The sequence below is a fragment of the Prionailurus viverrinus genome, unplaced genomic scaffold, assembly GCF_022837055.1.
Source record: "Prionailurus viverrinus isolate Anna unplaced genomic scaffold, UM_Priviv_1.0 scaffold_39, whole genome shotgun sequence".
Taxonomy (NCBI): Eukaryota; Metazoa; Chordata; class Mammalia; order Carnivora; family Felidae; genus Prionailurus; species Prionailurus viverrinus.
Window position 1 is genome coordinate 3,251,041 of NW_025927607.1, and position 24,453 is coordinate 3,275,493.

Sequence of the window (24,453 nt, forward strand, 5' to 3'; positions counted from 1 at the left end):
CCGAGCTGTCAGCACAGAGCCCGACATGGGGCTTGAACTCCCGAACTGTGAGATCATGACCTGAACCAAAGTCAGACGCTTAACTGACTGAGCCACCCAGGCGCCCCCCATATCTTCGTTTTAACATGTATAAACTTCTTGATAAAATAAACTCTTTAGATTAAGGGTTCAAATGGATAAAGCCTCCAGATAAGACAATACCTGTTTCCTGTAGCTGCTGAATAATTTTGGAGGAAAAACTTCTGGCAGGGGGCCCCAGAATTAGGGGATCATTTGATGTCCAAGGGCTGTGAAGGCACGTGAGATGGCCGAGGCCAGGGTGCCCCAGGCAGATGGCTTCCACCCCCGCAGGAAAGCAGGACTCAGGGTGGGGCGTACACGGGACCCCCCGGGGCAGGCGACAGGCAGCCTCCTAACCTTTCCACTGTCACCACCATAAACGCAAGGACACCTCACTTCACCAACAAGCCAGGAACCTGCCACCACCAACGGTCACACGAGAATGAGAAACAGCTCGGTGACAGCAGACTCCTGTCAACCAAATGCCTGGTCGGCTCCCGTTAATAAAAGGCTGAACCTCCTTGTTATCAACCACAAAGAAACCACTTTTTCTAAAGGTGGATGGTCAGAGTGGTACCAGGTCCTGAGGGACCCCCCCAGACCCACACAGGGGGTCTGAGAAGTCCAAATTGCTTTCATAGTAACACTAAGATGCTGTCTGCCCTTCTCCCTCTTCTTCCCTCAAGGGTGTACGGTGGAATGTTCCAGAAATCATAACAGATTAAATGTTAGAGCCGGATATGGGAATCCAGCTGTCTTCCACCAAGCCAGACATTACAGAAACGGGCAAAAATGCTAAATGATGCCTCTCTTCTATGTTTTTTGTTTTACATAATAATCATTTTCATTAAAGATACGCTGTCATATTACCCTGTAATGGGTTTAGTTTGGAATGGATGTTTTTGTAATTTCTGTGGCAGTTTCTAATACCCTAGGTATCAACAGACATACGCCATTTAAACAACCGCTCTCTGGGGTCCCCGCTAATTTTCCAGGACATAAAGGGATCCTGAGACCAGACTTCTGCCCTGCAGACGTATCCCAACACTCTCCCTCAGGAGAAGGTCTGCGTTTCTAGGTGTCAGATACAAGAGATGGGAGCCAGCAGAGACGAAGGCCCTCAGCTGGGGCCGGATCTGGGGAGCAGAGGTGGAGGGCACGGGAGATCGTGGACGGCCCCACACTCCACAGCAGAACCCCACCTGGTGCATACCACCCCCCAACTCTGTACGTGGACGTGGCCTCCCCAAGGCAGACCGACCTGCTTGCTAGGGCTGAAGTGGACAAGCTCGGCCAGCGGCCCCACGGGCTTCCTTCTGGCCGGAGAGTGGGGTCCCCGAGGGGAGGGGGCAGGGTGTCTGGCACCTAAGGGAAGAGGGACACTGACACCCCGCTGGTCACCCCAGGCCGGCCTCTCCTTTACTGGCCTGCACGGTCCTGGTGCACAGTCCTCCTCTGCCGGTGCCTCGGGGCTGTGCAAGGTCCCCACAAAGCCCGAGACAGGGTTTCAGGCAGGCAGCACATCCTTGTCTCCCACACGTGAGGTATCTGTATCTGGAGGGGGCTTTCCCAAACCCCGAATCCTCTGGACTTTTCAAAGCAAGGGAACGCACTCTGAGTCAGGCGCGACCGTCTCCAAGGGCAGGGGGCCCAGTCACCCCGGTCATTCCCAAGTCCACGCCAACCGCCAGGGTCAGCACCACCAGCCCAGCGGCCGCGCTGCAGTCAGATGATGCCCGGGGCCCTGCCCACGCGGTGGGCTTGCTGGGCGCCCTGGCCTCTCACCGGGAGCTTCCAGGGAGCGCCTCCGGGCAGCCTTCATTCCCCAGGACCGTGACTGTCAGGGCAGAGGAGGGTGCCTTAAACTCCCACTTTCTGAACTTACTTATCGTCGAAGCTATTTGTTTAGAGGGAGCATTTTTATCAGAAGGGAAAAAACAAAGCTGTTTTTATTTTAAAAAAAGAAAGAGAAAGCGCCACGGACAATGAAGACACAGGATAACAGTCAACCTCCGCTTTCTCCCAGGGCATCCACCGTACAGGCACCTGTTAGCACCTGCTGTTGCCAGATCGATGCATCAGAGAGCGAGGCACGCCGGGGACGGACGCGTCCCTTCTCGGAGGACATGCGGAGAACTGTGGTTAGCCTTTGATAAAACACAGCCTAAGTCTCGAACTCGAAAGCAGAGGGCGTCCCGGCGGAGAGAGGGCACGGGCCCCACAGCACCTGCCCCCAGTGCCGTCGCGTCCCTCTCGGGCGCACCTCCCACATCCCCCGGGGGACGGAGTCCCAGTGCCACCCCATTCGTCACTGCCATCCCCTGCTCTTGGAAAACGATCTGGCAGGCCACGCGTGTCACCAGACAAGCCCCCCGTCCTGCTCTGGAAACCTGTGACCAGCAGGTCCGGAGCAGAATCCCGATCTCCCCCAGGGGCCACACAGGGGAAGGGATTTCAAGAGCGGAGATACGACACCAGCAGCCATCCAGAGGGTGAAGGGGAAAGGAGGACCCCTCCCGCCGCCCCCGCCGCCGGCCCCGCCAGGAACACACCGACGTTCTGGAAATGCCTGAACCAGAAGATCAGGTGCCCCAGGCAGCAAGCGCAGCTGTCTACGGCTGACCACGCTCAGGTGACGCCGTGGCCGGCTGTTCACGGCCATCCTGGGGACCGCCACGGCCGTATCTGCCTCCCAGCCGGACGCCTAGCGGGGAGGCCAGGTGCCCGCGGGGCCTCAAGGGCCGGGCAAGCCCCGCTGCTCTCGGGCTCTTCCCTCGTCCTCGGGACCAGGCTGCATCGCTCGCTTGAGGTCCCGTTCTCCCAAGGTATCGCTTCAAAACCACCGTCGGGATGAGTTACAGACAGCCAAATACATCATCGGCGTCTCCAGGACTGTCAACACAGCGCAGTCTCCTAACTGGGTAAGTGACAACAGCTGTGGTGTGGGCCACTCCGCCCCCCCCCCTCGCCCTGAGCAGCCGCCGTCCCCGGCGGGGCCTCCCACAAAGCCACCGGACCCCAGGGCACCCTCGGCGTGCCCGCCAGCGCCAGCTCCCGCTCTCCGCCCCCGGCGCCGCGTCTGTGCCGACATCGGCCTGAGTCCCGACCCACCCCCGGCCACCAGGGCCCACCTGCCGTTGCTGCCGGGCCCTGCACAGGTGCGTGCACGCGTGCACACTCACAGACACACTCACCCATGCGCCCAAACACACACGCTCAGAGTGGAGACACACGCACACTGATACATAGTCACAAAAGTACACTCAGCCACTCAATGATGCACGTGCACACGACTACACGCACACGCTCAGTCACACGCGCAAGTGCGCCCACTCATAAGCCTGCTCGATGCACTGACCGCGCTCACGCACGCTCCTTCACACAATGATACGCGCAGATGCACCCCCGCACCCACAAGCAAACGCGTGCCCTCACTCACACACGAGCAGCCCAGCACAGGAGACCCGGCTGGCCTGGCGAGCCGGCTGGCCTGGCGTGGCCGGTAGAGGCAGGGCAGGGCTTTGAAGGCCAGTACAGACGGAGGCCTGGGCTTCGAAGGCCGTGCTGTCGGGGACCCAGCGCGCCAAGCCCGCGCGCGGGTCTTATGGGACCACCCCGTCCCCAGTCTCACTAAAGGAGGGACCAGGGCGAAAACAAGCGAAAAACCCCAGAGGGGGGTGGGGGAGGGGGAGGCGGCCGCAGCACTCAGAGGCCTCGGCAAGCTCCCGGCCAGCACCTGGCATGTGCAAGCGCCCTGCGGTGGGCAGAGGACTCCTGCGCCTTTGCCGCACCGGCCTCGCGGCTCGGAAGGGCAGTCGTTTTGATTCAGGAACCCTGGACCAGATCGTAGTGCGGATGAAGGCAGGGGGCCGCCCGTAAGGATCTGGGGGGGAGGGCAGGAAGAGGTGGTGGGCTCAGGGCCGAAGAAGGAAGCGTGTGGCGTCCGTGGGAACCCAAGGGGAGAGATCCGGAGGGCGGCTGGAGACCCAAGTCCGCGGCCGGGAAGGACGCGAGCTGGACCCGCACTGGGGGACCTGTGGTCGCAGGCACGAACAGAGACCTGGGAGGGCTGAGCCGTCGGCGTGGAGCACAGGGTGTGAGGGCCCCCGGCGTGTTGGGGGCACGGCCACCCACGCGGTGAGCGGGACAGAGCGGCCACGCAGGAGGGGGCCGGGGGCTGCAGGCCCGGGACCCAGGCCCGGGCGGGGCACCCACAGGTGTGACAGGAAGGCCGCGGGGGCCGGCGCTGACCAGGGGGCGGCAGAACCCCGTCTCTGAGCTCCCCACCGGGCCCGACCCCACCCTTCCGCCCATTTTTCCTCCAAACGTTCCCCGAACGCCCGCCCTGTGCCTGGTGTCCTGGGCCGGGCCACTCACCGCTTGTCCTAACGGCCAGGCCGGGCACCACTGCCCGGGGAGACAGGAGGCAGCGACACGCCCCGGGAGCAGGCAGACCACCTATCCTCACAGCTGCCCGCCCCTCCTCCCACACCCTCACCCACCCCCAGGCAACTCCAAACATTCACGTCAACACGAGCTTCCAAACAGCCTGACCGAGGAGAGGCCTCATCCGGAAGATTACAAGGGGGAGGGCGCTGTGGGCTGCTCCCCCCCCCCCCCCCCCCGCACCACGAGGGGTTTTTCGCAGGTGTTTCCACAGCGGCATCTGGAGGTCGGAGGGGTCTGGACGCCCCGCCACCAAGCAGATGCGGGTCCCCAGGAGGCCCCACCTCTCGCCAGTTACCACCACCTGCACTGCGGGCACCGTCATCCGGCCCAGACGCGGCCCAACCCTCGGGGAGGGAGTGTCAGAGAAGAGGACACGTGTCCGGGGTTCGCCCCCCCTTGCAGGTCACATCGTTGTCACCTTCACAACCCACCCCACCCCCCCCCAACGACTCACGCGTGCTGTTCCCATAAGCTTCGGCACGTACTGCATTCACCCTAGAGCAGGGCTGGCAAATGCTGGGCACCAGTACCCCACCCCCGCTGCCCCCAGGAGGGCGCTGCCTGGTCGCGGCCCCCTCGGCAGAACGCTCTAGACAGTGCTCTGGACCGTCACCAGGCCATGAAGCAGGAGGTGCGTTCTGCTGACTGCCGTGGCCCTACAGCACGTGTCCGCCGTGGGCGATAACGTGGCATTCCATCTGCGGCACCGCCACTCGCCTCCCGGCCACGCCCGGGACCTGCCCCCAGATGCCGCTGCACCCCGTGGGCCAGGCCGAGATGGTTAACGCCCACCAGCCACGACCAGACAGAGATCAGGGCCCAGGTGCCACTCCTCTGCCCCCAATCGCCCCGTCCAGCTCGGACCCTGATACTTGTTCGCTCCGACCCGAGTGACCACGCCTGGGGGACAGTTAAAGAAAACCAGCAGGCAGGGGCTGGGGTGGGGGCCCCTGGAGGTGTTGGTCAAAAGCACACCCTTCCCGTGATGGGACGGGCCCGACGCACAGCACGGGCACGACGTGTAGTAACACTGCGCTGTGCACGGGAGATTGCCGAGAGCGGGTCCTGAGCGTCGTGTGGGGGCAGGGACGTCTTCAGGGATTAACCGACGTGGGATCACTTCACAACCTGCGTCAAATCAGCACGCTGTACGCTTTAAAGTATGTACAATCCTTTTTGCCAACGATGCCTCCAGAAACCTGGAGGAAACCCCAGCAGACAGCAAGGGAGTACTGTGTTGCTGTCACAAACGTGACAGTGCAGACCAGGGTGCGGGGTGGGAGGGGGGACCCCTGTGGAACCCGGCTCCACGAATAAGCCCAGGCAGAATGTTCCAGCACCATGACGGCAGTGAGAAAGCACCAGTGCCTCACAGACCAGAGGCTTCGTAGCAGAGGCTTTTATGGAGAAGGCGGGGGAGGGGGGGTCATTCCCAGTCAGCTCCTCTGGGACAGGGACCGCGTCCTCACAGGCTGGGCCACCACACCGGACACCGCAGCCGGGGGCACTCACAGGACCCTTCGGCCTGGCCCGGGGCATCTGTCGCTGGACCACGGCCAGGGTGAGGGTGGCCTAGGGTACCGAAGATTCTTCCTCCAAACGTCCCATTCCGCCCCCGTCTCCGTCAAGCCCAGGAAGACGTCACCAGGGAGCACTGCCCCACCAGTGTCCGCGCCACGGGCACGGCTTAAAGGGCATCTGCTAAGTGCAGCCGCATCTTCACGTGCCAGTGCCCCCGCTCCCCAGCCAGCTGGGGCAAAGGGGGCTTGGCCGGCCAGGAAGGAGGAGCTCGTGCGAGTCCTGGGGTCCACGGCAGGCGTGGGAGCACCGGAGACACACAAGCGGCCACATCCGGGGAAAAAGACAGGACGCACTGACAACACACAGGCTGGTGATTATCCACGGACAAGTCCTCAAACACCGTTCCCCTCAGCAGGTCCCCACGCACCCCGGACCTGCCCACCCTGACACTTGTCTGGTGCTGCAGGCCTCCTCGCGGTCCCTAAACTTCAGGGCCAGCCCCCCCCCTCGCCCTGCACTCCTCTGCACCCCCAGAGACAGTCCCTCAGGGCCCTGCTCCCCGTGGCCCACGGGACAAAGCCTGAGCCAGCCTGCGCCCACCAGCTGTCGGGCCACCCGACTCCACTCCACTACCTCTCCATCCAGAACACTCTCCCTCCTCCGCCCAGCCCCCCAGCCTTGGCCGTAACGCCACGTAGCCGTGCTGAGCCCCCAGGCTGGGTGCTGCCCTTCCCCGGGGTTCCCCTCTACCACAGGGCCCCTCAGTCGCCCCTGCCACTGGAAACTGCAGGGTCCTCTGTGCCTTGGACCAGAAGCCCTGCCTCAGCGCGATCACGTCCGTGAGCAAAGTTCAGCCCGTGAACCAGGGCGCCGATGGTTGAGGGCCGGGGTGCAGTCAGCTGAGCCCCCTCCCGGTTACAGAGCAACTGCTGTAGGAGAGGGGTTCCGACCAGTCTGGCAGGTGCTGCAGGAAGACAGGTGGGCTCGGGGAGGCGGCACGGGCCAATCTGTGGCCCGCGAGCCACGTCCCTTAGGGAAAGGGAATGACACGGTCGGGCTTGGGAACGTGGAACACGGTAACTGGAAGGAACAGGCTGCAGAAGGCCTGACGACATTCTCCAAGGGCTCCCCGTGAGTTAAGCATGAGCACACACGTGCACACACGTGCACACTTAACGTGTTAGACAGTATGACGCTAACGATACATCATGCACAGTGGGTTGTGCTTTCTGTACGCAACGCGGTATTTCACGTGTCGTACTTACACGTACACGTACGTTTTATATACTCGCAAAGATGTATAATTATCACACACACAAGTGTTTGTCTCTTCCCATCTCCTCCCCCACAGGTGGCAAACGACAGAACAAGAGCCACCGGTCTTTAACCAGAAGTGGCGTCTAATGGGTACGAAGGTTCGGTTTTACGAGGGGAAAAAGTTCTGGGGATCCGCTGCACAGCAAGGACAGCGCACTCGGTGCCACGGAGCTGCGCGCAGAAAAGCGGTTAAGATGGCAAAGTTTAAGTTACGTGCTTCCTACCGCAGTTAGAAACGAAGACCTCTTTTGGGAGCTAGATACACACACACACAAATTCAATGAACTGCCCCAGCGGTTTACTGCATGGCATATTTCCCTTCTTTGTCCCCAACTTCGCAGCCGCGTGTGCTGAGTGGACTTCTCCCCTGAGCCTCGCAATCCGTTTGCGAAAATAAGGAAACGCACCGGCTGACTTCCCAGAGCACAGCGGGCACTTACTACGAGCCGGCGGTCCCCGGTCAGCGGCACCTCCGGGTTACGACAAAGCAAGCAGACACTCGTGTCCCCATCGCCCAAGAAAACGGCGGGAAGGGACTGGACCAAGCCCCCACCCGCACCCCCGTCAGGACATGGGAAGCGCATCTGCAATGAGTGAGCACGTGACCCGCAGGCAATGCTCGGGTGACGGCCGCGGTCAAGGGCCTGCCTCCCTCCATCAGGACAATGAAGCGCGCAGCTAGCCGGCTGGGCCGGGGACAAACGACTCGCGCTTGGTGTTAGCAGATTCTAAACGTGCGATTTCCAATTCAGCAATACCCTTTCTTTTTATGCAGTCACTACCACACAAACATGCCTCTTTGTTGTCTCTAACTACATCTGCATGCAAAACACAGTCTAGCCAGGAAAATGCAAGTTCTGGGGGATGGAAGCCCATTTTTCAAACGTGAAAGGGAAATGAAAAGAAAGAGAGAGAATAAGGCACGCTTTATTCACACGCGAAAAACACAAATGAAAGCTGATTTCATTTCTTCACCCCAACCTGGTAAATGAGGTATGTGACTTGACCCTGAGTGGTTTCAGTATTACTGCTCGAGCTCTATCTCTGGGCAGCGGAAACAAACCCGTCTCGGGCCAGATGCACGTCACGTGGTCGCTTACTTTCGTCCTAAAAGTATTCTGCACTTGAGGACAAGAGCCTCACTAGCGACATCAAAGCCGCCCTGGGTGAGGACCCCCGCAGTGGCCTCCCGCGTGCAGGACTCGGGCCGAAGGGGCGGTCACGCAGCCACCGCCCGGTCCCCTGCGACACAGGCTCCATCGGCTGACAGAGGCTCACTGGGCACCACACACCGGTCCCCAGGCACCCGGCCCCCGGGCAGACCAGACCCGAGGGACGACCCGAGTGCCGCAGAGCTCACACCGCCCCACCAGGCGACAGCCTGACTTTACCTGAGGTCCCCTGATCCCTGGCTCCCCGCGGCAATCAACTACACAGAACCACACCGACAGCAGCTGGCTTCCCAAGCGAGGCAGGGCGCGCACCCACGTTAGCAGATTAAAATTAGGCACCCTAATTATTAAACTGTCGCTGCAAAAGCCGGAAATACCGTTTTTTAAATGAACAGCAGAATCACCGGATTTATTTGCCCGCATGTGTGTGATACCCAGCCTGTCTCTCCTCATCAAGGCAGTCATAAAACGTGCTGCTGCGGATTAAGTCATTAGTATTTTCCCTAATTACAGTAACCGCTTGTTTGTAGAGCTGATCCATTCTCCCCTTTCGGTTCCCTTCCCGGTAACGAGATCGGGAGCGCTGTGCTCCGAAGCTCTCAGGCAACCCGAGAGCAAGGCTTGGCGCGAGACGCCTCTCTGATCTGCAACCGCGGGACCCCTCCGCAGCGGCCGAGATCGGCCACCCGAGAGACTGGCCACGGGGCTCTCATCGCTACGGGTCGGAGGCGGGCTTGAGCACGGAGGGCCCCGGGCAGGGGGTCTCCCCCACGGTGGGGAGAACCAGTGTTCCCACGGGCAGGGCCAGGCCGGGCGAGGCCAGCACACCCCAGGCGGGAGCTCTGCCGCGCCAGCTCGCGGCTCACCCGCAGACCCAGGGTGAGGCGTGCGCCCCTGCTGCGTGGCACAGCCACGGGCCGCGTTCGCGTTTTACTCCCGTGGCTCCGAACCTCACTAGCCGTCCGGCTCACCGGTTTCTCTCCCTTCAGGCCAGTCAGGTGCCCAGGAAGACACGGCCGCTCCCCGTGGCCGTCCCGGTGCCCGCCTCGCGGAGCATCCCCGCTGCCCTCGCTGCTCCAAGCCCCCTCTTCTTGCGGTGAAGGGTGCGGGCACGGGTCGGGCCGGTCCCGCACACCGCAGCTCAGAGGTCTGGCGTCTGGGGGTTTGGAATCCGAAAGAGGGAGACTCGCGCTGGCAGCTGGGAGAGCGAGCCCGGCTCGGAGAACAGGCCTGATGGCACCGGGCAGGGCCGGGACGGGGGGAGAGGCCAGGGCCGGTCTCTTCACCCCTCGGCCAGAACAGGTGCCTCCACGCCTGGCGCCTCTGAGAACCCAGACGTGTCCACGGGGAAGGAACAAGCAAAAGTTCGTTTTCCAAATCCAGCACGCCGAAAGTTTGCCGGCTGACCGCCGCCCATGCCTTTCCGTCGCAAGTAAAGTAACCCCACAAGGACTCGGATTCAGTTCCGGCATCCACTGCCGCCCCCCCCCACCCCAACACCCGAAGGCCACGCTAGCCTGAGGAGCACAGAGGCAAGGACAGAGCCGCCCCGTGGCAAGGAGGAAACTGGGAAGGGGACCCCGGCTGGGGAGGCCACCGGAAGGCGAACCGCGTGATCATCCGAGCATTTGCTCCGAGTGACAGGGCGTGGCCCGCCTCCACCTTTCTGATCGGGGAGCCAGGAACACCCCGGGGGAAAAAGAGGAACACGGGTGTCCCCCGCTGCCGTGCAAAGTCAGGAAAACGGTGGGGCCTAGCTGCACAACAGTTTAACATTCTGCAGCTTCCACAAAACTCCCAAGTACATTAGCCTGTGGGTCAAGGAGCCTGGAGCTGCTCTCAGCATCTCCTCGCGGCCCGGGCGCAGGAGACGGCGGCGTGGGCGCTCGGTGCACATCACGGGGCGGGCGTCCGAGGGAAAGGCCTCTTCTGGACCCCCTCCCACTCGCACAGGCACCTCGGCTCTCTTGCCCAGTCTTTCGTGGGCCTGGTGTGGTCACAGGCCCAGGGCCCTTTCGGGAGAGACTCTGAACCTCAATTTCCCGTAGCCTGAGGCCTCCCAACCTTGTCCGCGCCATGGAGAGCTAAGAAAACGGTCTTTCCTCGGCACAGGGGGTGAGCTGCTGGGGACAAGAGCCGAAGGATGGGGGCTCCAGCCGTGAGCTCGGCACTCGCAGCCCCGCCCTACAGTGGGAGGAGCTGGGGGCAGAGACGGGCCCTGGGAACGTGGGGACGGGTGGCCACAGACACCACCTGCTTCCTTACGTCTCAACCTCAAGCCTAGGAAAGAGCCGCGCCTTGCACAGCCCAGCCTTGGGGCCAAGGCTCAGAGACAGAGCCCGATTCTATTGGTTTCGCCCCTGGGGACTTCCAGAGGACGGTGTGACAACAGCAGGACTCGGGAGCCCCTAACCGTGGCCGCCTCATCTGTTATTCATTACAAGGCGGGAAGAGGACAGAGTCCAGGAGAGACGACGGTCAGGCTCAGAGACAGCAGGAGGTCACGAATGCACCTTCTCTGTACCGAATCAAAAGGGAGCCGCCCAGCCACCCAAAAGAGGCAGTCTCCTGCCGCTGTCCTGGGAACCCAAGCAAGCCTGACGCGGGCATTCATAAAGGCCGAGGGCAGGAAAGCCCAGGAAACGAGGTCGAGGCAGGTCCACGCGGCCGGGAAAAGGTCATAGATGGTGGAATGTGGGGAACGGAAGCTGGACCCAGCCCTAGAGCCCCCACAGGTGAGGCAAAGGACCGAGTTTTATTCGGGAATGGGGAGCTGTGACCACCACGCAGGTGTGCCGTGACATGGCGAGGAGAAGACTGATGAGGTCAGGAGGCAGGCAAAAGAGGGAAGGGTCCCAGGGAGCACGCTTCAGGGTGGCGGTCTAGGGCCCCGGCGTGGAGAGCCAAATGCTGGGAGAACGGGGAGCGGAGGCACAGCTAGGAGAGGGTGGGGACCACAGGCGAGGGGGCCACTGCCACAGCCAGGCAAGAATCCTAGCTCCGAGCGGGCCCCGCGCCACCCCTCAAGGTCTCACCGGCTGGTGTGGACAAAGGGGCACCGTGCCCTGGAAAGGCTCCAGACGAGTGTGGCCCCGGGAAGCAGGTCCTGTGGGTGCCCGGGGCAGCTGGAGGCCTCAGGGGCCAGGGCACTAGCTGACCGAGAGCCAGGAGCCATCGACGGGAGCACGCCGGCGCCCGGCCCCAGAAAAGGGGAAAGCTGGTGGCTCCAGGGGTGACCGCTGGACCCCCTTAAGAAGCACCCATCAAGTCTAGAAGAGGGAGAGCCCGGCCCAAAAGGACCGCAAGCCCCTTTAACAGGAAAATTCCTGCGTGCACAGCTATGGTCCCGAGCACGCAGCCCCTGCCTGAGCGAGCCGGGCCGCTGAGGATGGAAAACATTAGCCGTGCTCAGGGCTGGGCAAGGGGGTGAGGACAGCACGCTGCGGAGGGAGGACCTCATGGCACCACCGTTCCAGAAGCTCTGCCGTTCCCCGCTAAGGGGTGGGCGGCCCGAGGTGAGCGGCGGAATTCCGTCCACGGGAATCACGAGAGGAGCCAGACTCTCAGACTTCACACGTGCCCCCGTGTGTGTGCGTGCCTCCGCACACACAAGTGCACATACGTGTGTCTATGGGCGTGCACACACGTGCACACGTTATGTGGGCGTGTGCACGGGGCTGGGGCGCACGCACCGGGGCCATACATCCCAGAACTTGACCGTGAGCTGAAGAGAGGGGAGACGGGGCACTGGTGACAAAGGGCCAGGAGGAGGCCACCTCGGGCGCAGCTGCCCCGCCCTCAGGAGCCAGCGTGGCCACAAGCAGGGGCCGCACCGGCTGTCCCACTCCCCCCCCGCCCCCCCCGCGCCCCGGACAACTGCCTCCTCCAAGCTCAGTTCCACCACACGTGACCCAGCTGTGCACCTGACCACAGGGCCCGTCACCACCAACAGGACAGCCGGGAGAGGGTGCACCTGCCACCGAAGTAAAACCTCCTGGGGCGGGACCCTTCCCCACCTGGGGAGCTGACAAGGCCCAGCTTTCTGTCAGCAGGAGCAGGGGCTGCGACTGGAGCCAGGCCGAGGCCCCCGGGCCGTCAGGGCACCCCTCGGCTAATCCCCGCAGCTCAGCCAGGCCAGGGGCTCGATGTGCTGACTGTGCAGACAGAAAGCAGACCTGGGCGCACCGGGAACGGCCAGGGTGCAGCTTGAACACGGCCAGCCAGGATGCACACCCGGCCCCCATTTCACAATGCCGGGCCCTCGCTACTGCTTTTCCGACCCAGAAGCGCACCGCACAGCGAGCCCTGCGCCTCTGCCCGAGGGGCAGACGGCTGTGCTGTGCGCTCCTGGTGGTGTGTAAGGAAAGAGGCCTGGGCTCGGCGCTGCCTGGCTCGAACCCAAGCTGCCCACCGACCCACCACCCTGCCTCCTCTACCGTCAGCTGGGAGGAAGTGAGGCGGAGAGGACCCACGGATGACATTTAATAACACCGCGGTGCCCGGCGCTGAAGAAATACCGTGGGATGCAGCCGGGCACCCTTCCCAACCCACAGAGGCCACTGGCCTCGGAATGTCGCTTGATCGTGACAACAGTCCTCCCCAGCGGAGCCCCTCACGCCCACTTTGCTGACGGGAAGACTGAGGCACAGGGAAGCTGGATATCTGGCCACTTACACGGTGGGAGGGATGTGAAGGGGGATTTTGCGACACGTCCACCTGATGCCAAAGCTCGCTCTCCGCGTGGACCCCTTGCCTGCAGGGAGGCGGATGCGATCGGAGGGGCTCTCCAGGAACCACCAGGCCCGAGTGTGCCACAGCAGGCGGGACTCACCCTCTGCCTTCTCAAGGACACCCTCAGCGTGTGCCCGCCTCTGTGCTGGGCAGGAGAGCTGACACGGGTTCAACGCCTTCCGGAGCGTTCTCAGATACCTGCCTTGGTCCTCCTGGGTTGCCTGGGAACGCTCCCCTGAGGGCAGGGGGTCAGTCCGTCGACAGGCATCAGGAGGCCCGGCCCCTGCCATCTTGTGGCTCCACTGTCCCCACTCCCAGGGCCCCTCCCAGGGGTGGCGGGTCCAGCAGGTCAGCCGGTGGAGGGCCAGAGTCGAGGAATCTCCCTGATGAACTCCCATCCCCCCTACCCACCTTGCCAACAGGCCAGCTCTAGCCACATGCCCCAGACTTCCGGTGCCCGGGGTACACCCGGTGTGCCCCAGCGGCCGCTGCCACGGCGGTCCTGGTCGGCGCCTCGTTTCTGGACCCTGCTGAGCCCTTCGACCCCCGTGACCCCCACAGAAGGCTGTTCCGGAACTGCTGCTAGGGCTGCAGAGGGCAGGGTGCTCCTTGGCGGCTGCTGTCCACCAGGTCCCTCTTCAGCACCCGCCCCTCTCCCCTTCCTTCCAACCACAGCGATTTCCACACAAGCGAAGCTGACTCCCCAACCAGCTTCCGGAAGAGGCCGAGCCCCTCCGTGCGGCCCATACCCACGGCCAGTGACAGTTCAGAGGTGGACAAGCGACCTCAGCCACAGCAAGCAGAATGGATCCAAGACTTGTGCTGGGACAAACACACTCTTTCCCGGGGGCGTGAACCAGTGTGCCTGCAGCTCCGAGAGCAGCTCCCAGGACCCTCTCAGGCCGGGAACGGACGCTCCCAAACAGGGGAAAGAACGAGCCCGTCTTGATGACGAGGCGGAGGAGCTGGATCAAGCCCTGCCTGAACCCTGCCAGCCCTTCACCTGACTTCCCAGAAGCAAGTCAATCCGTTCCCTGCAGCACACGGTGCTCCGTGAATCCACCGTGGAGAGATCCCATGTGACGGCCAACTGCCGGAAACATCTTCCTGCTCAAGGCTGAGAGCTACTCCCGAGAATCCCTCAAAGAGCCTTTCCCGTAATCCCCGAGAGGACATAATCTGGTCTCCTGTTTCCGTGCTCCTCTGTTCACCACAGGCTACCTGGTCCTACAACAAGGCCACCGCGGTCCCACCTACGGAAGGCTGTGCCCACAGGGCACCAGAAGTAACCAGCCGCTAAGCTCTTCACCACCCTCCCCTGCTCCCCACGTCCCACACCCGCAGCCCCTCCGCCCGGACCTGCGTACCCAGGCCACACAGGTCCCCTCGAGCCGCCAGCCCGCAGCAGAGGGTCATCGGAGAGCACAGCAGCACGGTGGCAGGAGGGGAGGGATACCCAGTCCTGTAGCTGACATGTCACGTGGAACAGCGAAGAGAGGCGGAGACGGGGCCGACCCCCAACGGGACCTGAACACGCACCCGGGTGGCCCTGGGGCTGCTCCCTTTTCCAGAACGCCAGCAAGCATCACGGACGGTGAAATCCTGGCATGAGATGTCCATCACTTATGTTCACGGATCACCCTCGGGCTGGGGACCTCGGCACCACTGGCCCGGGGACGAGTCACACCGTGGCCGAGGCCCGGGCGCAGCGGGACAGCCGCCGCCATGCACGGCGGCGCCCTCGGAGCTGCCGGTGTCGGGCGTGCCGTGTGCAGGGTGCTGTGAGCGGTCAAGGGCAAGAGCTCTGTAGGCTGAGAGACAGCACCTGCGGAGACCCGGACAGACGACTGGCTCCCACACGTGACTGAGGTCCTCCAGGGAGGCGCTCACCCTGCCGTGACCTCAGCCGACACAGGCAGAGACGCCCTGAGCCGGCACGGGGACCTCAGGGAGCCCTGAAGTGACGTAAGGGACGCCAAAGTCACCAACCCCCCCCTCGGTGGAGGTCGGGGGAGGAGAAGGGCCGAGCCGTAGGCACAGGCTCCCCGACCCCGCAGCAGCCCCTTCGGCCTCCCGCCTACAGCCGGCACCTCCGACTCGTGGAGACCAGGCGACACGGTCACCACAGCGAAGCGGAGATCCCGACCCGGGTCTGACCCGACACCCACGTCTGCCCGCGGAAAACAACACGTCTACACCTGCGGAAATCCCTCCCGCACACCGCAGGCCCACGGGCACCACAGAAACGGAGCTGGCACCCCCGCCCGCACCTGGAGGAGTCCATTGGAGGAGCCCTGGGACTCAAGCGCCCGACGCCAGAGCGCAGCCCCGGCTGCTCCTTAACGCCAAGAATCGTGAAAACGACAGCTTCCCCAAAACGCACCACACGCGTGCACGGACGTTACCCACGCCCGCACAGAAGGGCGCTCTGATCTGGGGAAGGAGCCGGGGGCACACTTCACAGTGCTGTTTGTCACCCCAGGTCCCCAGAGGTCAGCTCTCCCGTCAGGGCCGGGCGGGGAGTGGGCGCTCCTCGGCCGGGGGTCCCCGCGGCCGGCCCACGCCTCCTCAGGGTGCCTCGGAGTGCGCGGCAGGCGGGGTGTCGCAGGCGGACCGCGGGCCAGGCTGGCCACGGGGCTCGCGTGCGGGCGGCTGCAAAACCAGCCGCGTGCTCGAAGTGCGAGGACAACGATGAACTTCCGACAAAGAACTCACCGGGGCGGAGGAAAGAAGCGAGGGGTCCAGGGACGCGTCCTTCAACGCGTCCCTCCAGCCCGGTGGCTGAGGAGGGAAGGATGACACACACGGCCCCCTGTGCTGGCAAAGCGAGGCTTTCCGAGGAACGGGGACCGGAGCCGCCCAGCGCCTTCCCAGGGCAGCACCATGCAGGACTTTGAGAGCAGAGCGGGCCTTCAGGCACCACGGCTTCCCCAACGGCTCCTCATGACTCGCCCTGAAGGCCCACGCTGGCTGAGGGCCACCGCCCTCACACGCACACCGGTCACCAACCCAACTGCACGCCCTGGCCCCGCAGAGTCACCGGGCGACTTCACCTCCTCTAGGCGTCCACGGCCCGAAAGGGGAAGTGGGGGCCAGGCTCACCAGAACGCTCCAACCCCTCGGCCCCGGTGGGGCTGGAACAGCACGTCTAAGGGGGAGAGCCTCCAACGCCAGCCCGGAAGGGCCTGCAACCCCCGCTGTGATCTGTCCACCTGCCGGGGCCCTGCTTTGGGCCGGGACACTCTAAGGACACAGTACCTGTGGAAAAAGACCCCGCAGGCGGCCAGGTGGAGCTCAGAGTTAGCTTTTGAGTCCCCCCATACGAAACCGACAGCTGGATTAGAGGCTGGCTCAGGTCCCTTCCAGAATGTTCTCCTCATCGACTCCCACCGAGCTTGGGCCCTCACAACTACTCTAAAGAGTCCTGGACACAGAAAAGGCGTCTCAGTGACACTGGATGCAGGAGGGAAGGCCCTCCCGCACCCCCGTAGTGTGAGCTGGGAGCACACGGGGCCAGCGGGCCACCCGGGGGGCTTCGTGGCAGGTCCCGCCCACACCGCTTCCCCAACCGCGTTGCCTCCACCAGGTTAGACCAAGAGAAGCCAGACACACGGCACCTCACAGGAACCAGAACGGAGAGTCACACAGAAACCCCGATCCCCCGATTAGGTACAAGCAGACCGCCCTTCGTGGGGACCAGCCCCCTGGTCTGTCCAGCTGGCCCTTCCTCACACGCTGCGGCCTCGGAGCCCCCAGAGCGGGCCGCCGCGGCCCCACAACTCCGGCTCCGGCTCACCGGGCTCAGGCTCTGCACCCACTGGCCCCCAGCGCCCCCAGCTTCCCACGCCCCGGTGCACCTGTGTGTGCTCGCCCCCTCTTCCTCCTGTCCCCACCGACGTCTAAGCTCACGCAGCAGAGGCCGGGGCTTCCTGGTCAAGTCGGGGGCCTCTGCATCTGCCCCCGAGGCCCCCCAAGGCAAGGAGCGGTCACGGTGCGTCGCCACCCCTGTGAGGGACGCCCGTTCTCGGGGTGGGGGCAGGCTGAGCACCTGTAAGATAGTAACTGACCCGTTGGAAACTTGTAGGGAACAAGCTCCCAACCACAACCACCCCCAGTAAAGAGGGCCTGGGGCAGGGGGGGCCACAGAAGCTTCTCTTCCAAAGTCTGAAATAGACCCGCTCCGGCAACAGCGCGGCAGACGCCAGATGACGCCGCTTCTGCGGGAACACACGGCCGGGTTCCCCGCCTGAGCGGCACCCCCACTTGGAAGGCCAGCTCGGGCGGTCGGCCGTAAGAACTGATTTATTGTCTCAGGCTCCAACTTCAGTCCAACAAAAGCACTTGACTCACGCGGACGGAGTACTTCGTAAACAATAGTAAACTAACACAGCCTAACATTCACCGCTCTAAACGGAGCAGACCACAAGACGTTTACACGCAGGCTCGTGTTAGGGTATCGTACTAAAATTATGAGGTTAGGTAAGAAATGACTTCAATAATGTCATTAATTCCGACATGAAACAAACGGCGAAGTGTCATTAATAAAAGCCGCGGCTCGCCCTCTGGGACACCGGAGCCCCGGACCCGGCCGGGGACGGGCTGTGCGCACAGGCCTTGGCCCCACACGGCGGCCCCATGTGCCACTTCGCCGCGTCACCAGAATCCACTTGACTCGTGTTTATGGTGTCCACTTAAAAGTATGTCATCTCCAAATCAGGACCAAGCAGTTTCCAGACTGAGGCCGGGAGGAAGCGGGTGATTCCAGAGCACGGGCAGAAGCAGAGATGCCGCGAGGCCTGAAGACCGGTCCCCGACCAGGCTCTCCACCCAGGCCGACGCCGTGCCCCCTGTTCAGCCGCTCCCCCACTCCCTCATGGAGCAACTCCACCACCAGGACTGGGCACACGCAGCAGGCACGCGGCCCTCGGAGCCCCTCAAGCCCCTGGAGCCCCCAGCTAGTAAGAAGAGAGAACACCAAACCGCCAATGTCCCAACGAGCTACTGAAATTCCACCGCTGGACCCTGTCAGCAAGGAATCAAAAGGATGCTGGGCTGGGGCGCCCGGGGGCTCGGTCGGTTAAGCGTCCAACTTCGGCTCAGGTCGTGATCTCGCGGTCCGTGAGTTCGAGCCCCGCGCCGGGCTCTGTGCTGACAGCTCAGAGCTGGAGCCCGCTTTGGATTCTGTGTCTCCCTCTCTCTGCCCCTCCCCTACTCATGCTCTGTCTCTCTCTCTCAAACATAAATACACATTAAGAAAGCTTTTTTAATAAAAAAAAATTTTTTTTAAAAAGGATGCTGGGCTTACGTGTCACAGTTCCTCGTACGGATGAGGGTCAGGGAAGAGGGAGACAAGGGAACGTAGTGCCAAGGACCAGCAACAGTGTGGACAAAGTCTCCAGGTCGAAGGGGGCTTGAGAAGCAAAGCAGGTAAAAAGACCGAAGCTCAGGGAACAGGACAGGTGCTACCAGATGAGGCAGAGAAAACAGAGGCCAGGGTCAGGCGGGCCTTCCAGGATCCCGAGAACAAGGGGAGGCCATAAGAGGGTCTTGCAGAAGGGAAGGAAGTGTACAGGCCTACTCTCGGTAGAGACCACTGAGGATACCACGTACAGCACACGGACTGTGCCAGAACAGCCCAGACCCAGGAGGCCAGCTCCCCGAGAGGAGAGCTTGCAGGCGAGTCGGAGAACCAAATCCCCTAAATTCTTCTAATGCTAAGCATATTTATCAACTTCCCAAGGACCTGGTTTTTCTCTTTTATAAATAATCAAGCTGAAGAGGGTTTTTTTCACCAGTGGAAATAGCAGGGATAAAAAAAAAAAAGTATTACTATTAAAAAGTAACACATGCTCGGAGCAAACATGTATGCAACACCAACATTTACGAAAAGTCAACGAGAGTCCCTCACAGGACATTTCCCTGACACCCCAGAGGACCGCCATCATCACTTTAGAGACCCAGGTAGTTAAGAAAGAAAGATAGATAGATGGATAGATAGATAGATGGATAGATAGATAGCCTGAGTACTGCTCAGGACCTGCTTCCTTAACACACTGCACACTTCTGACGTGTGAGCCCGTGCACGCACATTCCAAGGAAGAAAATACTGAAATGTTTTTAAGAAGTATCGCCTTTATGAACAATGGACAAAAGATCTCCCGCACACATCTGGACACCTAAGTACTTCTCACGTTCTTTCCTAAGAATCAACAGTCCCGACAAACAGAATTGCTGGGATCAGAAACATGACCATTTAAGTTTTTGACTCACAAACTTTTCTGGAGAGTAATTAAGTAATCAGTTTGCTCTCCAGAGAACAAATAGTAACAACAACCAACACTTATATTGTGCTTACTATGTACCGGGCCCTATTCTGAGCAATTTCCACATAACAACTTATTTCGATTTCACAAAAACCTTGTAAGATAGGAATTATTGTTATCACCACCAAGGGGGTGTTATCAAACAACCTTCACTGATATGATGGGCATAAATGAAATCTTTCACCTAAAATTCTCTGTTAATGAAGCTAAGCTTTCTACATTAGCTACTGTAATTTGTATCATTTATAGGCTTTGCACATCTCACAATAGAGATGCTCATCCTGTTCTTACTGGTTTGCAACAGCTCTTTACATGGTGGCTATTAAGCTCACGTAGGCACATCTTGTTATGTATTTTTTTTTCTCTTGTTGCCTCTTAACCTCACTTACGGAATCTTTTGCCAAAAAGAATTTTCTTCCATTCTTACGCGGTTCTATCTGTCAACATCTTCTCTTGAAGGTTTCTGGCGTGGTGTTACGATAAGGATAGATTACATTAGTAGTTTTTCAGAGTTTTTGATCTTTCGAATGCTTTCTTCCAATAAAATCTTCCAAGGCAATCCTGCCGACAAAACAGTTAAGGCCGAAGTGCATTGGTTGGAATGGGTGTGGAACACGGGGTGTTCTCTGTTATCCTCACCAGCCCCCAGGCAGGCTCAGAAGATCTTAAGCATGGGCTATACCCGACACCAGCTAACAAGACTGTTAAGATCCCTTCCAGTCCTGGGTGGCTCAGTCGGTCGAGCGTCCGACTGCGGCTCAGGCCATGATCTCGCAGTTTGTGAGTTCGAGCCCCACGCCGGGCTCTGTGCTGACGGCTCGGAGCCTGGAGCTTGCTTCCGATTCTGTGTCTCCCTCTCTCTCTCTGCCCCTCCCATGCTCACGCTCTGTCTCTCTGTCCCTCAATAATAAATAAATGTTAAAAACAAATTTTTAAAAAGATCCCTTCCAGTCCTACAATGCCACACGCACACACACACACACACACACACACCAGCAGACAGCACGAGAAAGCCAGAATTACTTCCCAGACCCTACCAAAACTCAGGTGTCAGCGACAGCCGCTCCAGCAACAGTCGACACCCCACTGAACCCAAAAGATACCCCAAACTGTCATCTTCTCACAGAGGCCATGTCTTCCCAAAAGCCTCGACAACGCTGAACTCCAGCCTCAAGACCATCGCTGGCCTGGAAGCAGAGGCATGGAAGGGAAGAGGGAATCGGCATCTGGGACCTGATTCAGCCACGGGGACCAGATGCTCCGTTTCCTCCTCTGCAAAACGCGTACAGGGGAACCGCGTCATGAGGAGGGGTCCTTACAACACGGGCTTGTTACATGTTAGCTAGCGGGCTACGCCACAATCGCTAGTGTTCGGATCTCCTCACTAAGAAACATTCTGGGTTCCGCATCCACTGAGGCAGATGATCTGTCCCTGATGTTACATGGAGGATCCCAAGGAGAGGTCACCTGTGGAGGGCCCTGGATCATTTCTTTTCCAGGAAATGCAGGACGGGGCACATCAGAAAAGGCATTCAAGCGGCCACGGATGCCACAGCCCACCCCGCACCCCTAAACAGACCCCGAGAAGAGAAAACTGATCCTAGGAAGAGAACTCGCAGATCTTCCTTCAGGACATTTTTTTCCCCCAAAGGAAACGCTCTGGTAACATATGTTGCGAAGGTCTGTTAAAATGGAGCATCCATTTTGACAGGGAGCCCTTCGTCTGACTTAAACCAAAGGACGCTACACCCTCCCCTAAGGTCAAGCCCCACAACAGCCTCGAACCCATGCAGACTGTCTGCGATTGAAACAAAAACCCCTCCCGACTTGACGCCTGCCCCAACCCGATGGGGCAGGGGGCTCAGGCCCGGCCTCCCAGGCCGCAGAGCGTGGGCAGAAGCTGAGGCCTCCACACACCGAGGCCGGGCCGGGCCGGGCCAGACCCCCAGCTGCAGGCACCGATTCGGGTCCAGGAGCCCGAGCCTGGCCACGGCCCGTCGCCTGCGGCCTCTGGGCCAGCAGCTGCCTCTCATTCTGTGCGTCTCCCTCGCTCCCTGCATCAGGTATTAATCTAGTATCCGGGGCAGCTTCTGAGTGATGAAAGCCCAGCCGTTTTCAATAGAGAACGGTATAGACGGATTCTACAGGAGTGATGAAATGCTTCTTCTGCTCTGGCAATTAAGACTGCACAAAGTCGCCTTTGCCCTGGTGCCACCCCCAACATCAAAGGATGAGAAATTCAAAGCCATTCATGCTGCATTGAAGCCTCACAATGAAGCTGGAAAATGGAAGTCGATTACTGGGCATAAATATGCAGCAGTTAAAAGGAAAGTTATAACGAAATTAAACGGCAGCAACCCCACAACGTGTTCTGGAAACTTCCAGAACTAGAGTGCCCCTGGTAAACACCAAGAGGGGCACCCTTATGAAGCAGGTCTCTGACCGCGCAGAGGCGAGTTCTGCCGCCCCAGCTGCACGCGGACAGGGTGCCGTGTTGCTCTGTCCACCTTGCTGCCCTAACAGCCCCCGAGGCCTCGGAGAACAGGGCATGTGGAGTTTGATTTTGCATGGCTGTGAAGCTGCTGACCACAGAACATTCTGGCTCAGGGCTGCTTAGGCCACATCTGTCCTTGGTCCCGAGGCCTACAGTAGTCCACAGCCATCCCCCCCCCCCCCCCCCCCGCTCCTCTGCCCCCCGGGGCTCCCCCAGAGGCACTCCCGCTGCCAGCTTGCAGGAGAAAGGACTAACCCTAAAGAGGGCAGTGTTACATCTCCCTGCTGCATAAATCTGCTTCTCTTCTGATTGATTCCTGCTCTCCTTACGAAGGTATTTGATCTTTAAAATAAAAGCCCAGAACACAGAAAGCTCTACAAGTCTTACAATGTGTCAGGGTGTGTGGTTTTAAGGCAGGAAAATACTTCCCTCCCACACAAATGTGAATTCTGGGGAAAGATGCCACAGATCCAAGGGAGTAGAGTATCTGGGAAAGCTGGATCAGCCTTAAAAATAGATAATTGAACACAGATTTTAGATTTCTCAGGAGCTACCTGGGGGAAAAAAAAAAATTAAATCTCGCCTATTTTTGATACCCCAAACTCCATTCTGATGAAACTTCTCTAGCAGGGTGGCATTTTGCATTTCCAATTATAATGGAGTAATCGTGTTGCCATAGTCACCGCAAAATTCTGCAATAACTTTTGTTGCTTTGTAATTGCTGTAGTGTATATTTGTGTACAAAGCAGCTGAGTTTTCCTAATTCAATGCCTCTTCCTCTCCCCGATCCCCACTAACCACCACCTTTCCTGGCTCAGTTCTGAAATCGCAGCAGTTTCATAGGACAGTCCCTAACATAATGCACGGAATTACCAGAAGCAATTAAAACTCCAGGCAACCTCGGTCGTATTGCAAAAGAAAAAGTGAAACCAGGCCAAGGTGCAAACCCACCAGCATTGCCGCGATCTTGCTGGGCTGGCGCTGGGTGAGGGCTGTTTACATGTTTACTCCCAGGCCTGCCATGCTTAGGTGGTTTGTGGGAATACACAGAAAAGCCTGAGTGGAGAAAAGAGAGGAAGCAAACTAACTGCCCAGGCCCCTTCCTCCCTCACCGAGGGCAGAGCCGCCCTCAGCAAGCAATTAGGTAGGTCTCTACAGTAATGCAATTAAGATTTAGTTAAGAAAGTCATTAGTTTTAAAATAACTTAAGTTTAATTTCTGCAACGCTTTATTTGAAAATTGTGTCACAGCAGGTCAATTTACAACATGCAATAAAGAAAACACTCATATCAGCTGCTGCAAGTTATTACAAATTTTTGATGTGCATTAAATGAGTACACTGGGTTCCACCCCCGGCCTTTCCAACTGATACGCACGGTCTCGTGCTGTAACAGTGTCAAATATTTCAACGTTAAATGTAAATACGAGATAATTTGCTCATAATCCCGCGGTGTGTTTTTGCAACGCGGGGAAACGCGGCTCCCACCATCTGGGCAGGACCGGGCCACAGCTCGGCCCGTGGAAATCCTGCGGGCACCCTCCCGGGGTCGCGGGCAGCACCCCCACCCCTCCCGTCACGGACCGGGGCACCCGCGCCGCGAGCCCCGGGGAGGGACGTTTTTCTGCAAACTCACAGCCCTGGACAAAGTTACATAAACGGCGCCCGCCCGGCTCCGGGCGCCCCCGGCCCACCTGCCGCGGGCTCGGCCTGGGCGGGCGCCCCGCGCGTGCTCCCCACCCCACCCCACCCCCCGGAGGCCAGCCGGCCGTCCTGGCCCGGCCTCGGCGGCCCGGCTCCGGCGCCCGCTCCGGAAAAACCACGGGCTGGGCGCCACGCGCGGCCTGGAGCACGGGGCCGGGGCCGGGCCGGGCCGGGGAGCGGACCCGGGCGTCCACCTGCCGGGCCGGCGGCGGCGGGGGGCGTGGGGCCGGCGGCCCGCGGGCTGGGAGGGGGGGGGCGGACGGGGGGGCGGACAATGGCCCGCGGGCCGGGGCCGGGCCGGGGCTGCGCTTACCGCGGCGGCGGCGGCGGCGGCGGGGCGGGCGCTCTAGCCCCGCGCGGGCGCTCCGAGCCGCATCTCCTCAGCCTGCGCCGCCACCACCACCACCACCACCACCACCACCACCACCGCCGGCGGCGGGCGGGCGGGCGCTCGGGCGGCGGCGACAGCGAGGACGCGGCCGCGGCGCGCCGGGCCCAGGCTGCTGAGGCGGCGGCGGCGGCGCGGGCGGGCGCGCGGGCTCGGGCGCGGGCGGCGGCGGGGACGGTGCTCCGCGGCGGCGGCCCCACAACCTCCCCTCCTCATTCACAAAAAATTGACCCACGTTGAACCATGATGCCGCTCCCCCCTCCAGCACGGAGCCGGGCGCTGATAGGTCCCGCCCG

The 24,453-nt window shown here is 60.7% G+C and overlaps 1 protein-coding gene across 1 annotated transcript in view; it reads right to left on the minus strand.

Moving 5' to 3' along the window:
- The window catches only part of HDAC4 (histone deacetylase 4), a 286,561-nt gene extending 262,312 nt beyond the window's left edge, over window positions 1-24,249 (minus strand). The window contains exon 1 of the mRNA XM_047846439.1: window positions 24,083-24,249. The gene's annotated coding sequence lies outside the window, so the exon portion shown is untranslated. The remainder of the gene's footprint in view (window positions 1-24,082) is intronic.
- Between the last annotated feature and the right edge of the window lie 204 nt (window positions 24,250-24,453).